Raw genomic sequence first — 15,876 nt, 5'->3', positions numbered from 1 at the left:
TGTATTCACTGGACTGGTGTAAGTTTATTCACAGTTGTACTAAGTTACCAGAAATAGTGTATTCACTGGACTGGTGTAAGTTTATTCAAAGTTGTACTAAGTTACCAGAAATAGTGTATTCACTGGACTGGTGTAAGTTTATTCACAGTTGTACTAAGTTACCAGAAATAGTGTATTCACTGGACTGGTGTAAGTTTAATCAAAGTTGTACTAAGTTACCAGAAATAGTGTATTCACTGGACTGGTGTAAGTTTAATCAAAGTTGTACTAAGTTACCAGAAATAGTGTATTCACTGGACTGGTGTAGTGTTTCAGTACTGGTCCAAGACAATTTTAAAGTTTTTAACAGTTTCTGCTCCAATGACATTTTCTGGTAAATTGTTCCAGTGGAGTACAACACGTTGAGAAAAGAAGTGTTTCCTGATGTTCAGTCTGACAGTTGGTTTAAAAATCTTGAGTGAGTGTCCTCTTGTCCTGTTTGTTGTATGGTAGGTGAATAAAACGCTTTGGTCAATTTTGTCAAATCCTTTCAGAAAACGAAAGACTTGTATCAAATCTCCTCGCAACCGTCTTTGTTCTAATGTTGTTAAACTGAGTGCTTCTAGCCTTTCAACGTAAGTGAGATGTCGAAGTTCAAGTATCAGCTTGGTAGCCCTCCTTTACACCTTTTCTAAGAGTTCGATGTCCTTTTTCAGATATGGGTTCCAGAATTGCACTGCATATTCAATGTGTGGCCGAACTAGAGAGTTGAATAGTTTCATGATGACAAACTTTGATTTATACCTGATATTCCGTTTGATAATTCCCAGAGCTCTATTTGCCTTTTTAGCTGCTGCTGCTGCAGAGTGCTGACTTGATTTCAACGAGATAATACAATGTAGGTGGCCAATGGTTGAGGACTTGGTAGGATAGATTACAAAGGTATACAGAATACAATGTAAGTGACCAAAAGTTGAGGACTTGCTAGGATAGATTGCAAAGGTATACATAATACAATGTAGGTGACCAATAGCTGAGGACTTGGTCGGATAGATTGCAAAGGTATACATAATACAATATAGGTGACCAATAGTTGAGGACTTGGTCGGATAGATTGCAATGGTATACATAATACAATGTAGGTGACCAATAGTTGAGGACTTGGTATGATAGATTGCAATGGTATACACAATACTACATATATGTAGGTGACCAATAGTTGAGGACTCCGTATGAGACATGGCAATGGTATTCACAATACAATGTAGGTGACCGATAAATGATGACTTCGTAGGATAGATGTCAATGGGATACATAATACAATGTAGGTGACCAATAGCTGAGGACGTGGTAGGATGGATTGTAATGGTATACATAATACAATGTAGGTGACCAATACTTGAGGACTCGGTATGATAGATTGCAATGGGATACATAATACAATGTAGTTGACCAAAAGGTGAGGACTTGGTAGGATAGATTGCAAAGGTATAAATAATACAATGTAGGTGACCAATAGTTGAGGACTTGGTAGGATAGATTAGTATGGTATACATAATACAATGTAGGTGACCAAAAGGCGAGGACTTGGTAGGATAGATTTGCCAAGGTATAAATAATACAATGTAGGTGACCAATAGTTGAGGACGTGGTAGGATAGATTGCAAATGTATACATAATACAATGTCAGTGACCAATATTTGACGACTTGGTAAGATAGATGGCAATGGTATACATAATACAATGTAGGTGACCAATAGTTGAGGACTTGGTAGGATAGATTGCAAAGGTATACACAATACTACATATATGTAGGTGACCAATAGTTGAGGACTCCATGTGATAGATTTGCCAAGGTATAAATAATACAATGTAGGTGACCAATAGTTGAGGACGTGGTAGGATAGATTGCAAATGTATACATAATACAATGTCAGTGACCAATATTTGACGACTTGGTAGGATAGATTGCAAAGGTATACATAATACAATGTAGGTGACCAATAATTGAGGACTTGGTAGGAGAGATTGTAATGGTATACATAATACAATGTACATGACCAATAGATGAGGACTTGGTATGATAGATGGCAATGATCTTCATAATACAATGTAGGTGATCAATAGTGGATGACTTGTAGGATAGATTGCAATGGTATACATAATACAATGTATGTGACCAATAGTTGAGGACTCTGTATGAGAGATGGCAAAGGTATAAATAATACAATGTAGGTGACCAATAGTTGATGACTTGGTAGGATAAAATGCAATGGTATAGATAATATAATGTAGGTGACCAATAGTTGAGAACGTGGTAGGATATATTGCAAATGTATACATAATACAATGCATGTGACCAATAGCTGAGGACTTTGTAGGATAGATTAGAATGGTATACATAATACAATGTAGGTGAAGAATATCTGAGGACTAGGTAGGATATATTGCAATGGTATACATAATACAATGGAGGTGACTAATAGTTGATGACTTGGTATGATAGATTGCAAAGGTATACATCATACAATGTAGGGGACCAATAGCTGAGAACTTGCTGGGATAGATTGCAAAGGTATACATAATACAATGTAGGTGACAAATAGTTCAGGACTTGGTATGATAGATTGCAATGGTATACATAAGACAATGTAGGTGACCAATAGATGAGGACTTGCTAAGATAGATTGCAATGGTATACAAAATATAATGTAGGTGACCAATAGTTGAGGACTTGCTAGGATAGATTGCAAAGGTATAAATAATACAATGCATGTGACCAATAGTTGAGGACTTGGTAGGATAGATTAGAATGGCATACATAATACAATGTAGGTGACCAATAGTTGAGGACTTGGTAGGATAGATTGCAATGGTATACATAATGCAATGTAGGTGACCAATAATTGATGATTTGGTAGGAGAGATTGCAAAGGTATACATAATACAATGTAGGAGACTAATAGTTGAGGACTTGGTAGGATAGATTGCAATGGTATACATAATGCAATGTAGGTGACCAATAATTGATGATTTGGTAGGAGAGATTGTAATGGTATACATAATACAATGTACATGGCCAATAGATGAGGACTTGGTTTGATAGATGGCAATGATATTCATAATACAATGTAGGTGACCAATAGTTGATGACTTGGTAGGATAGATTGCAAAGGTATATATAATGCAATGTAGGTGAAGAATAGTTGAGGACGTGGTAGGATAGATTGCAAAGGTATACATAATACAATGTAGGTGACAAATAGTTGATGACTTGGTAGGATAGATTGCAAAGGTATATATAATGCAATGTAGGTGAATAATAGTTGAGGACGTGGTAGGATAGATTGCAAATGTATACATAATACAATGCATGTGACCAATAGTTGAGGACGTGGTAGGATAGATGGCAATGGTATACATAATATAATGTAGGTGACCATTAGTTAAGGAGTCGGTGTGATAGATTGTAATGGTATGCATAATACAATGTCGGTGACTAATATTGGAGGACTTAGTATGTGAGATGGCAATGGTATACATAGTACAATGTAGGTGACCAATAGTTGCGGACTTGGTAGGATAGATTGTAAAGGTATACATAATACTACATATATGTAGGTGACCAATAGTTGAGGACTCTGTATGATAGATTTGCCAAGGTAGACATAATACAATGTAGGCGACCAATAGTTGAGGACTTGGTAGGATAGATTGTAATGGTATACATAATACAATGTAGGTGACCAATAGTTGAGGACTTGGTAGGATAGATTGCAATGGTATGTAAATTCTAATTTTCTTATCTTCCGACAATGTCTGGTACTTTTTCTCTCATGCAACCAATGATTGTTTAACAAGATACAAATTACATACATACATACAGACATACTTACTTACGTACATACATACATAAACACACAGCGTCTTTCACCGTGACTCAATAATACATACACCCAACAAACACACCATCTACAATGTTTAATCAAACTTTATTAATTTGGAGATCGCGTACATCGTAATGTGTTCGTATAGCAGTATGGTTTTAATCAATTGCATACCAGTGTGGCTTATTATGTTGTCGGATAGCATGCTCCAACAGTTAGCTCCGGACTGAGAGACACTGAACGACCGTGAGTTATGTGCTTGCCATTTTGACAATGGTAGTTCAACAGAAAGGGGGAGACCGTCTTGGTTCAGGGCCGTTTTGACTACGGGCCGTTTTGACTATGTGATTTCCAAAACGGGCCGTTTTAACCACCGGGTGTTCCAAAAACGGGCCGTTTTGACCACGGGCCGTTATGGTCACGGGCCGTTATGACTGGCTACCGTTGCGGACTTGGTAGGATAGATTGCAAAGGTATACACAATACTACATATATGTATGTGACCAATAGTTGAGGACTCCGTTTGATAGATTTGCCAAGGTATAAATAATACAATGTAGGTGAGCAATAGTTGAGGACTTGCTAGGATAGATTGCAAAGGTATACATAATACAATGTTGGTTAAGAATAGTTGAGGACTTGGTAGGATAGATTGCAATGGTATACATAATATAATGTAGGTGACCAATAGTTGAGGACTTGGTAGGATAGATTGCAATGGTATACATATTACAATGTAGGTGACCAATATTTGAGGACTTGGTATGAGAGATGGCAATGGTATTCATAGTACAATGTAGGTGACCAATAGTTGAGGAGTCGGTAAGATAGATTGCAATGGTATACATAATACAATGTACGTGACTAATAGTTAAGGACTTGGTATGAGGGATGGCAATGGTATTCATAGTGCAATGTAGGTGACCAACAGTTGATGACTTGGTAGGAAAGATTGTAAAGGTATACATAATACAATGTAGGTGACTAATAGTTGAGGACTTGGCAGGATATATTGCTATGGTATACATAATACAATGTAGGGGACCAATAGCTGAGGACTTGCTAGGATAGATTGCAAAGGTAAACATAATACAATATAGGTGACAAATAGTTGAGGACTTGGTATGATAGATTGTAATGGTATACATGAGACAATGTAGGTGACCAATAGTTAAGGAGTCGGTGTGATAGATTGCGATGGTATACATAATACAACGTAGGTGACCAATAGTTGAGGACGTGGTAGGATAGATTGCAAATGTATACATAATACAATGTAGGTGACCAATAGTTGAGGAGTGAGTATGAGAGATTCTAAAGGTATACATAATACAGTGTAGGTGACCAATAGTTGATGACTTGATAGGATAGATTGCAAAGGTATACAAAATATAACGTAGGTGACCAATAGTTGAGGACTTGGTAGGAAAGATTGCAAAGGTATACTCAATACTACATATATGTAGGTGACCAATAGTTGAGGATTCAGTTTGAGAGATGGCAATGGTATTCATAATACAAAGTAGATGACTAATTATTGATGACTTGGTAGGATAGATTTCAATTGTATACATAATACAATGTACATGACCAATAGATGAGGACTTGGTATGATAGCTTGCAATGGTATACACAATACAATGTAGGTGACCAATAGTTAAGGAGTCGGTGTGATAGATTGTAATGGTATACATAATACAATGTAGGTGACCAATAGTTGAGGACTTGGTAGGATAGATTCCAAAGTTATACATAATACAATGTAGTTGAACAATAGTTGATGACTTGGTAGGATAGATTGCAATGGTATACATAATACAATGTAGTTGACAAAAAATTGATGACTTGATAGGATAGATTGCAATGGTATACATAATGCAATGTAGGTGACCAATAGTTGATGACTTGATAGCATAGATGGCAATGGTATACATAATACAATGTAGGTGACCAATAGTTGAAGAATCGGTATGAGAGATGGCAATGGTATACATAATGCAATGTAGGTGACCAATAGTGGAGGACTTGGTAGGATAGATTGCAATGGTATACATAATACAATGTAGGGGACCAATAGTTGAGGAGTCGGTGTGATAGATTGCAATGGTACACATAATACGATGTAGGTGACCAATAGTTGAGGACTCCGTATGATAGATTTGCCAAGGTAGACTTAATACAATGTAGGTGAGCAATAGTTGAGGAGTCAGTATGAGAGATGGCAATGGTATTCAAAATACAGTGTAGGTGAACAATGGTTGATGACTTGGTATGATAGAATGAAATGGTATAGATAATACAATGTAGGTGACCAATGGTTGAGAATATGGTTTGATAGATTGCAAAGGTATACATAATACAATGTAGTTGACCAAAAGTAGAGGACTTGGTAGGATAGATTAGAATGGTTTACATAATACAATGTAGGTGACCAATAGCTGAGGATTTGGTAGGATAGATTGCAAAGGTATAAATAATACAATGTAGGTGAAGAATAGTTGAGGACGTGGTAGAATAGATTGCAATGGTATACATAATACAATGTAGGTGACTAATGTTTTAGGTTTTGGTAGGATAGATTGCAAACTTTAATATACATAATACAATGTATGTGGCCAATAGTTGAGGACTTGGTAGGATATATTGCAATGGTATACATAATACAATATAGGTGACCAATAGTTGATGACTTGGTAGAATAGATTGCAATGGTATACATAATACAATACAGGTGACCAATAGTTGATGACTTGATAGGAGAGATTGCAATGGTATACATAATACAATGTGGGTGACTAATAGTTGATGACTTGGTAGGATAGATTGCAAAGGTATACATCATACAATGTAGGGGACCAATAGCTGAGGACTTGGGTAGGAGAGATTGCAATGGTATACATGATACGATGTAGGTGACCAATAGTTGAGGACTCCGTATGCTAGATTTGCCAAGGTAGTCATAATACAATGTAGGTGACCAATAGTTGAGGAGTCAGTATGAGAGATGGCAATGGTATTCATAATACAATGTAGGTGACCAATAGTTGATGGCTTGGTAGGATAGATTGCAAAGGTATACATAATACAATGTAGGTGACCAATAGTTGATGGCTTGGTAGGATAGATTGCAAAGGTATACATAATACAATGTAGGTGACCAATAGTTGAGGACTTGGTAGGATAGATTGCAATGGTATTCATAATGCAATGTAGGTGACCAATAGTTGAGGACTTGGTAGGATAGATTGCGATGGTATAAATAATACAATGTAGGTGACTAATAGTTGAGGAGTCAGTATGAGAGATGGCAATGGTATTCATAATACAACGTAGGTGACCAATAGTTCAAGAATCAGTATGAGAGATGGCAATGGTATTCATAATGCAATGTAGGTGACCAATAGTTGAGGACTTGGTAGGATAGATTGCAAAGGTATACATAATACAATGTAGGGGACCAATAGTTGAGGACTTGGTAGAATAGATTGGAATGGTATACATAATACAATGTTGGTGACCAATATTTAAGGACTTGGTAAGATAGATGGCAATGGTATACATAATACAATGTAGGTGACTAATAGTTGAGGAGTCGGTATGAGGAATGGTAATGGTATTCATAATGCAATGTAGGTGACCAATAGTTGAGGACTTGGTAGGATAGATTGTGATGGTATAAATAATACAATGTAGGTGACTAATAGTTGAGGACGTGGTAAGATAGATTGCAATGGTATACACAATGCTACATATATGTAGGTAACCAGAATTACGTATGAGAGATGGCAATGGTATTTATAATACAATGTACATGACCGATAATTGATGACTTGGTAGGAGACAGTGTAATGGTATACATAATACAATGTACATGACCAATAGATGAGGAGTCGGTATGATAGATGGCAATGATCTTCATAATACAATGTAGATGACCAATAGTGGATGACTTGTAGGATAGATTGCAAAGGTATACATAATACAATGTAGTTGACCAAAAGTTGAGGACTTGCTAGGATAGATTGCAAAGGTATACATAATACAATGTAGGTGACCAATAGTTGAGGAGGTGGTAGGATAGATTGCAAATGTATACATAATACAATGCATGTGACCAATAGTTAAGGAGTCGGTGTGATAGATTGTAATGGTATACATAATACAATGTAGGTGACCAATAGCTGAGGACTCGGTATGATACATTGCAATGTTATACATAATATAGTGTAGGTGACCAATAGTTAAGGAGTCGACGTGCTAGAATGTAATGGTATACATAATACAATGTAGGTGACCAATAGCTGAGGACTCAGAATGATAGATTACAAAGGTATACACTATACTACATATATGTAGGTGACCGATAGTTGAGGAGTCGGTGTGATAGATTGCAATGGTATACATGATACAATGTAGGTGACCAAAAGTTGAGGACTTGGTAGGATAAATTGCAAAGGTATACATAATGCAATGAAGTTGACCAAAAGTTGAGGACTTGGTAGGATAAATTGCAATGGTATACATAATACAATAGTTGAGGTTTCAGTATGAGAAATGGTAATGGAATTCATAATACAATGTAGGTGACCAATGGCTGAGGACTTGGAATGATAGATTGCAATGGTATACATAATACAATGTAGGTGAACAATAGTTGAGGACTTGGTAGGATAGATTGCAAAGGTATACACAATACTACATATATGTAGGTGACCAATAGTTAAGGAGTCGGTGTGATAGATTGTAATGGTATACATAATACAATGTAGGTGACCAATGGCTGAGGACTTGGTATGAGAGATTTCAATGGTATACATAATACAATGTAGGAGACTAATAGTTGAGGACTTGGTAGGATAGATTGCAATGGTATACATAATACAATGTAGGTGACCAATAGTCGAGGACGTGGTAGGATAGATTGCAATGGTATACATAATACAATGTAGATGACCAATAAGTGATGACTTGGTAGGATAGATTGCAATGGTATTTATAATACAATGTAGGTGACCAATAGTCGAGGACGTGGTAGGATAGATTGCAAAGGTATACATAATACAATGTAGGTGACCAATAGTCGAGGACGTGGTAGGATAGATTGCAAAGGTATACATAATACAATGTAGGTGACCAATAGTTGAGGACGTGGTAGGATAGATTGCAATGGTATACATAACACAATGTAGATGACCAATAGTTGAGGACTTGGTAGGATAGATTGCAATGGTTCACATAATACAATATAGGTGACCAATAGTTGAGGATTTGGTATGAGAGATTGCAAAGGTATTCATAATACAATATAGGTGACCAATAGTTGAGGACTTGGTAGGATAGATTGCAAAGGTATACAGAATACAATGTAAGTGACCAAAAGTTGAGGACTTGGTATGATAGATTGCAATGGTATACATAATACAGTGTAGGTGACCAATAGTTGATGACTTGGTAGGATAGATTGCAATGGTATACATAATACAGTGTAGGTGACCAATAGTTGAGGACTCGGTATGATAGATTGCAAAGGTATACATAATACAATGAAGCTGACCAAAAGTTGAGGACTTGGTATGATAGATTGCAATGGTATACATAATACAATGTAGGGGAGCAATAGCTGAGGACTTCGTATGAGAGATGGCAATGGTATTCATAATGCAATTTAGGTGACCAATAGTTGAGGACTTGGTAGGATAGATTGCAATGGTATACATAATACAATGTAGATGACCAATAGTTGAGGGCTTGGTAGGATAGATTGCAATGGTTCACATAATACAATATAGGTGACCAATAGTTGAGGACTAGGTATGAGAGATGGCATTGGTATACATAATACAATGTATGTGACCAATAGTTGAGGACTTGGCATGATAGATTGCAATGGTATTCATAATACAATTTAGGTGACTTTGTAGGATTGATTGCAATGGTATACATAACACAATGTCGGTGACCAATAGTTGAGGACTTGGTAGGATAGATTGCAATGGTATATAATACAATGTAGGTGAAGAATAGTTGAGGACGTGGTAGGATAGATTGCAATGGTATACATAATACAATGTAGGTGACCAATAGTTATGGAGTCGGTGTGATAGAATGTAATGGTATACATAATACAATGTAGGTGACCAATATTTGAGGACTTGGTATGAGAGATATCAATCGTATACATTGTACAATGTAGGTGACCAATAGTTAAGGACGTGCTAAGATAGATGGAAATGGTATACATAATACATTGTAGGTGACTTATAGTTGAGGACTCGGTATGATAGATTGTAATGGTATACATCATACATTGTAGGTGACTAATAGATGAGGACTCGGTATGATAGATTGTAATGGTATACATAATACAGTGTAGGTGACCAATAGTTGAGGACTTGTATGATAGATTGCAAAGGTATACATAATACAATGTAGGTGACCAATAGTTGATGGCTTGGTAGGATAGATTGAAAAGGTATACATAATACAATGTAGGTGACCAATAGTTGAGGACTTGGTAGGATAGATTACAATGGTATACATAATACAATGAAGCAGACCAAAAGTTGAGGACTTGGTATGATAGATTGCAATGGTATACATAATACAATGTTGGGGAGCAATAGCTGAGGACTTCGTATGAGAGATGGCAATGGTATTCATAATGCAATTTAGGTGACCAATAGTTGAGGACGTGGTAAGATAGATTACAATGGTATACATAGTACAATGTAGTTGACCAAAAGTTGAGGACTTGGTAGGATAGATTGCAATGGTATTCATAATGCAATTTAGGTGACCAATAGTTGAGGACTTGGTAGGATAGATCGCAATGGTATACATAATACAATGAAGCTGACCAAAAGTTGAGGACTTGGTATGATAGATTGCAATGGTATACATAATACAATGTAGGGGAGCAATAGCTGAGGACTTCGTATGAGAGATGGCAATGGTATTCGTAATGCAATTTAGGTGACCAAAAGTTGAGGACTTGGTAGGATAGATTGCAATGGTATACATAATACAATGAAGCTGACCAAAAGTTGAGGACTTGGTATGATAGATTGCAATGGTATACATAATACAATGTAGGGGAGCAATAGCTGAGGACTTCGTATGAGAGATGGCAATGGTATTCATAATGCAATTTAGGTGACCAAAAGTTGAGGACTTGGTAGGATAGATTGCAATGGTATACATAATACAATGTAGGTGACCAATAGTTATGGAGTCGGTGTGATAGAATGTAATGGTATACATAATACAATGTAGGTGACCAATATTTGAGGACTTGGTATGAGAGATATCAATCGTATACATTGTACAATGTAGGTGACCAATAGTTAAGGACGTGCTAAGATAGATGGAAATGGTATACATAATACATTGTAGGTGACTAATATATAGTTGAGGACTCGGTATGATAGATTGTAATGGTATACATAATACATTGTAGGTGACTAATAGATGAGGACTCGGTATGATAGATTGTAATGGTATACATAATACAGTGTAGGTGACCAATATTTGAGGACTTGGTATGATAGATTGCAAAGGTATACATAATACAATGTAGGTGACCAATAGTTGATGGCTTGGTAGGATAGATTGAAACGGTATACATAATACAATGTAGGTGACCAATAGTTGAGGACTTGGTAGGATAGATTACAATGGTATACATAATACAATGAAGCTGACCAAAGGTTGAGGACTTGGTATGATAGATTGCAATGGTATACATAATACAATGAAGCTGACCAAAAGTTGAGGACTTGGTATGATAGATTGCAATGGTATACATAATACAGTGTAGGGGAGCAATAGCTGAGGACTTCGTATGAGAGATGGCAATGGTATTCATAATGCAATTTAGGTGACCAATAGTTGAGGACTTTCTAGGATAGATTGCAAATGTATACATAATACAATATAGGTGACCAAAAGTTGAGGAGTCAGTATGAGAGATGGCAATGGTATACATAATAAAATGTAGGTGACCAACAGTTGAGGACTTGATAGGAGAGATTGCAATGGTATACATAATACAATATAGGTGACCAAAAGTTGAGGACTTGGTAAGATAGATTGCAAATGTATACATAATACAATGTAGGTGACCAATAGTTGAGGAGTCAGTATGAGAGATGGCAATGGGATTCATAATACAATGTAGGTGACCAATAGTTGATGACTTGGTAGGAGAGATTGCAATGGTATACATAATACAATGTAGGTGACCAACAGTTGAGGACTTGATAGGAGAGATTGCAATGGTATACATAATACAATGTAGGTGACCAATAGTTGAGGACTTGGTAAGATAGATTGCAACGGTATACATAATACAATATAGGTGACCAAAAGTTGAGGACTTGGTAGGATAGATTGCAAATGTATACATAATACAATGTAGGTGACCAATAGTTGAGGAGTCAGTATGAGAGATGGCAATGGTATTCATAATACAGTGTAGGTGACCAATAGTTGATGACTTTGTAGGATAGATTGCAAATGTATCCATAATACAATGTAGGTGACCAATAGTTGAGGAGTCGGTGTGATAGATCGCAATGGGATTCATAATACAATGTAGGTGACCAATGGTTGAGGACTTGGTAGGATAGATTGCAAAGGTATACATAATGCAATGTAGTTGACCAAAAGTTGAGGACTTGGTAGGATAGATTGCAATTGTATACATAATACAATGTAGGTGACCAATAGTTGAGGACTTGGTAGGATAGATTGCAAAGGTATACATAATACAATGTAGGTGAACAATATACGAGGACTTGGTATGATAAATTGCAATGGTATATATTAAATACAATGTAGATGACCAATAGTTGAGGACTTGGTAGGATAGATTGCAATGGTTCACATAATAAAATGTAGGTGACCAAAAGTTGAAGACTCGGTATGATAGATTGCAATGGTATATATAATACAATGTAGGTGACCAATAGTTAAGGACTCGGTATTATAGAATGCAAAGGTATACATAAGTATTTGGCATACAGCTAGTTGGTGAAGAATAAATTCTGTGAATTATTCACAAAGTCCACTGTACTGTTTGAACGTAGAATCTAATAACTATTTTCATTTTTTTCATAAAAATAAAGAAATAATTTCTCTTAATTAAAATCTTCAAGTTTACTTGTCATAACAAAATATTTCTTTTATGTCCATTGTCAATAAAATCATCATCTTTATATTCACTTTCCTCAGCATTGTCCAAATGATATTTTATTTAATTTTTGATAGGAGGTGGCCTTGCTGTAAACAAAATAAAAATCTATTGTAACTATTTGTTGAATGATTAACTTTACTGTAATGGGAATAAGTTTGCCATAGACACTACTACTATGGAAATCAAGCTAATGTGGGATGTTTCGGGGATGGGGTCTGGCGTCAATGCAATTGCTGAACTACATTTTGGCAAGTGTAACCAAATTTTGATGGAAAAATTTCATTCTTTCAATAACAAATCAAGCTATAGGCAAACTAAGATAGCTACAAACTAAAACTATTGTTGATGTACTACTATGAAAATCAGGCTGTAGGCAAACTAAGATAGCTACAACCTAAAACTATTATATTGTTACATGTACTTCATCTAGATTACACAAGTGTGTGATAACTGTGCTTGGTTATATGGATACAATCACCCTGTAATCAAGATAGTGTAAACACTGAATGAGGTTGAATGTGTGGTCACTTGAGGAAGACTTCATATCATCACTGCCACACTACTGTGAGTGTAATTACATCAATTCATTGATAGCTTAATAACACCATGTTACAACACAAAGTTTTGGTTTGTATCTATCTTATTTTGTGTAGGAGAGTCTGATATGTACAAATACTAGTAACTATAATATGATCACATGATTGGTATAACACAGGCCCAATAAATGAACTTCATTCATTTCAACTAATGACTTACTTGTAATATCAGATACACCCTGCACAGTATCATGTTTGAACTCAAGACTTACTTGTAATATCGTCCCAAGGAAAATAAGAATGACCCAAGGTGTCTTTGTCACTATGAGTTGATAGACTCGTAGTGAGTTACCCTTAGGTCACGAATATTTTCTGGCTGAATGAAGAAAATATTGGAGAATAACTGTAATTATATCAGTGCAAGTACCACCAAAGAAAAATCATGGAAAGTATAATGGCAATTTTGAACATTTGACGAATACAATAATGTCATGTATTTCAAACACAACAGAATCAGTGATGTAGATGTACATTGTTGTGACATAGATGTGCATTGTCGTGATGTAAAACAACAACAGTATATATTCCATATTTTTTGTTCTAAATGGCTAATGCATCATATAAGGGAGTGATCAGTTTTTATGGCCGGGGGTGGGCCGGTGACTTTTTGTTCATGTTGTACTTAAAAATAGTGAACCCCCCCCCCCCTGCAATTCATTCACAAAACAATCCAACCCCCTCCCCCTTTGACAAATAAAAAAACACAATGACAAGAAACACTCTTTTTGTTCTTGCAAAAGACACTCTATTCTCAAAGCATAATACCACACACTGCATAGTTAATTTTACATGTTACATTTTCAGTAATTTTAAGTTAATCTGGTAAATTGCTATCCCAAATCCATTGCTTCACATGTATAAAGCTCTTTAGATAGGAACCCTATGAAAAGTATGATTGTCTGTTCACAGACGTACAAAATATTCATGGTTTAGTAACCAAAAGTTCTAGGATATCTCTTAGATTGAGTGAACTATTAATATTTATTAATTCAGCTAATTATCAAGTACAGTATTATAAATGGAGTTAATATACTTGTAAACCCATGTCAATAACTGTCACACATAAGGGACCGGTCAGTTTCTTCAGCCGGGGGGGTGGATTGGTAGGGGGGTCACCCTGTTTTTGAAATTGGCAGTAGGGGGGGGGGGTCATGCTGTTTTGAAAATTGGGGATGGGGGGGGGGGGTCATTGTGTTTTAAATTGTGATGGAAGGAAAAAATACTTTCTACAATGGCACATAGTCTTGTCTGAAATGTGGTACATGTCAATATTTGTTCTTGTCCCTGTTTCTTACATGACTTCTTTAATATTACTTATTAGTTCAAACATAACTATACATATACATATACATGTATTACCTAGCTACCACACTAGTTACAGAACATGTCATGTAAATGCTTGGCTGTTTCACAATCAATGCTTCACTTATATTGCAGTTTGGGGCAAAAGTGAACTTGTGACTTGAAGGTTTCGTAATGGCAATTTTCATAGATAGTTTATAAATGAAGTTTAATATAATCTAAATTGTTCTACTCGTCATGTTATTGACACTACAAATCACCACATCTCATCAGATTCCAGTTTCTATTATACACTAGGTATGACCACCTAAAGTTCTCTAACATACCGGTGACTTTATTATACATATATTAATGCCCCAATACTAATGTTACATGTCTATTTTATGTGATATAGGAAACTCAAACGTACATTTAGGTTAACTTTTCGAAGCTTGGAAATATTACCTCAAAGGTTATGAATAACCTAAACATTGCCTTAGTATCTCAAGCAAAAAACTCCATATCTGCCAGGGGGAAAACCCCAAGGACTTCCTTAAAGGTGGCCATGATGCAGTGTTGTGATGCCATACCATATGTATTGGATGTATCAAGAGAAAGAGTTCATGTTATATTTGAATGTATATTTATAGCTGTTTGTTTATGGTTTATTTTATGCACTTACATTTTTTGTTTAATAGCTTGCACAGCGCCCACAAGCGACAGCATAGTGGCTCAATGACTAGTACGCATGCATGTCCTATACACTAAGCGATGTGTTTTTGGTGGTTTTACCCAAGGATGCATTGTGGTACAATGACTACGCATGCAAGTTCTACATGTATGTACAATGTGCAATCGCCACGCCAAGGGCGCTATCTATGATATCATTGTGAGGCAGCTGGTCACAAATGAATCTACCCAGCTGTGTGAGCTTAGGGGC

The sequence above is a fragment of the Glandiceps talaboti genome, chromosome 10 (genome assembly GCF_964340395.1).
Source record: "Glandiceps talaboti chromosome 10, keGlaTala1.1, whole genome shotgun sequence".
In the NCBI taxonomy this organism is placed as follows: Eukaryota; Metazoa; Hemichordata; class Enteropneusta; family Spengelidae; genus Glandiceps; species Glandiceps talaboti.
The sequence above is the reverse complement of the archived record's forward strand: the minus strand, read 5'-3'. Positions refer to the sequence as shown.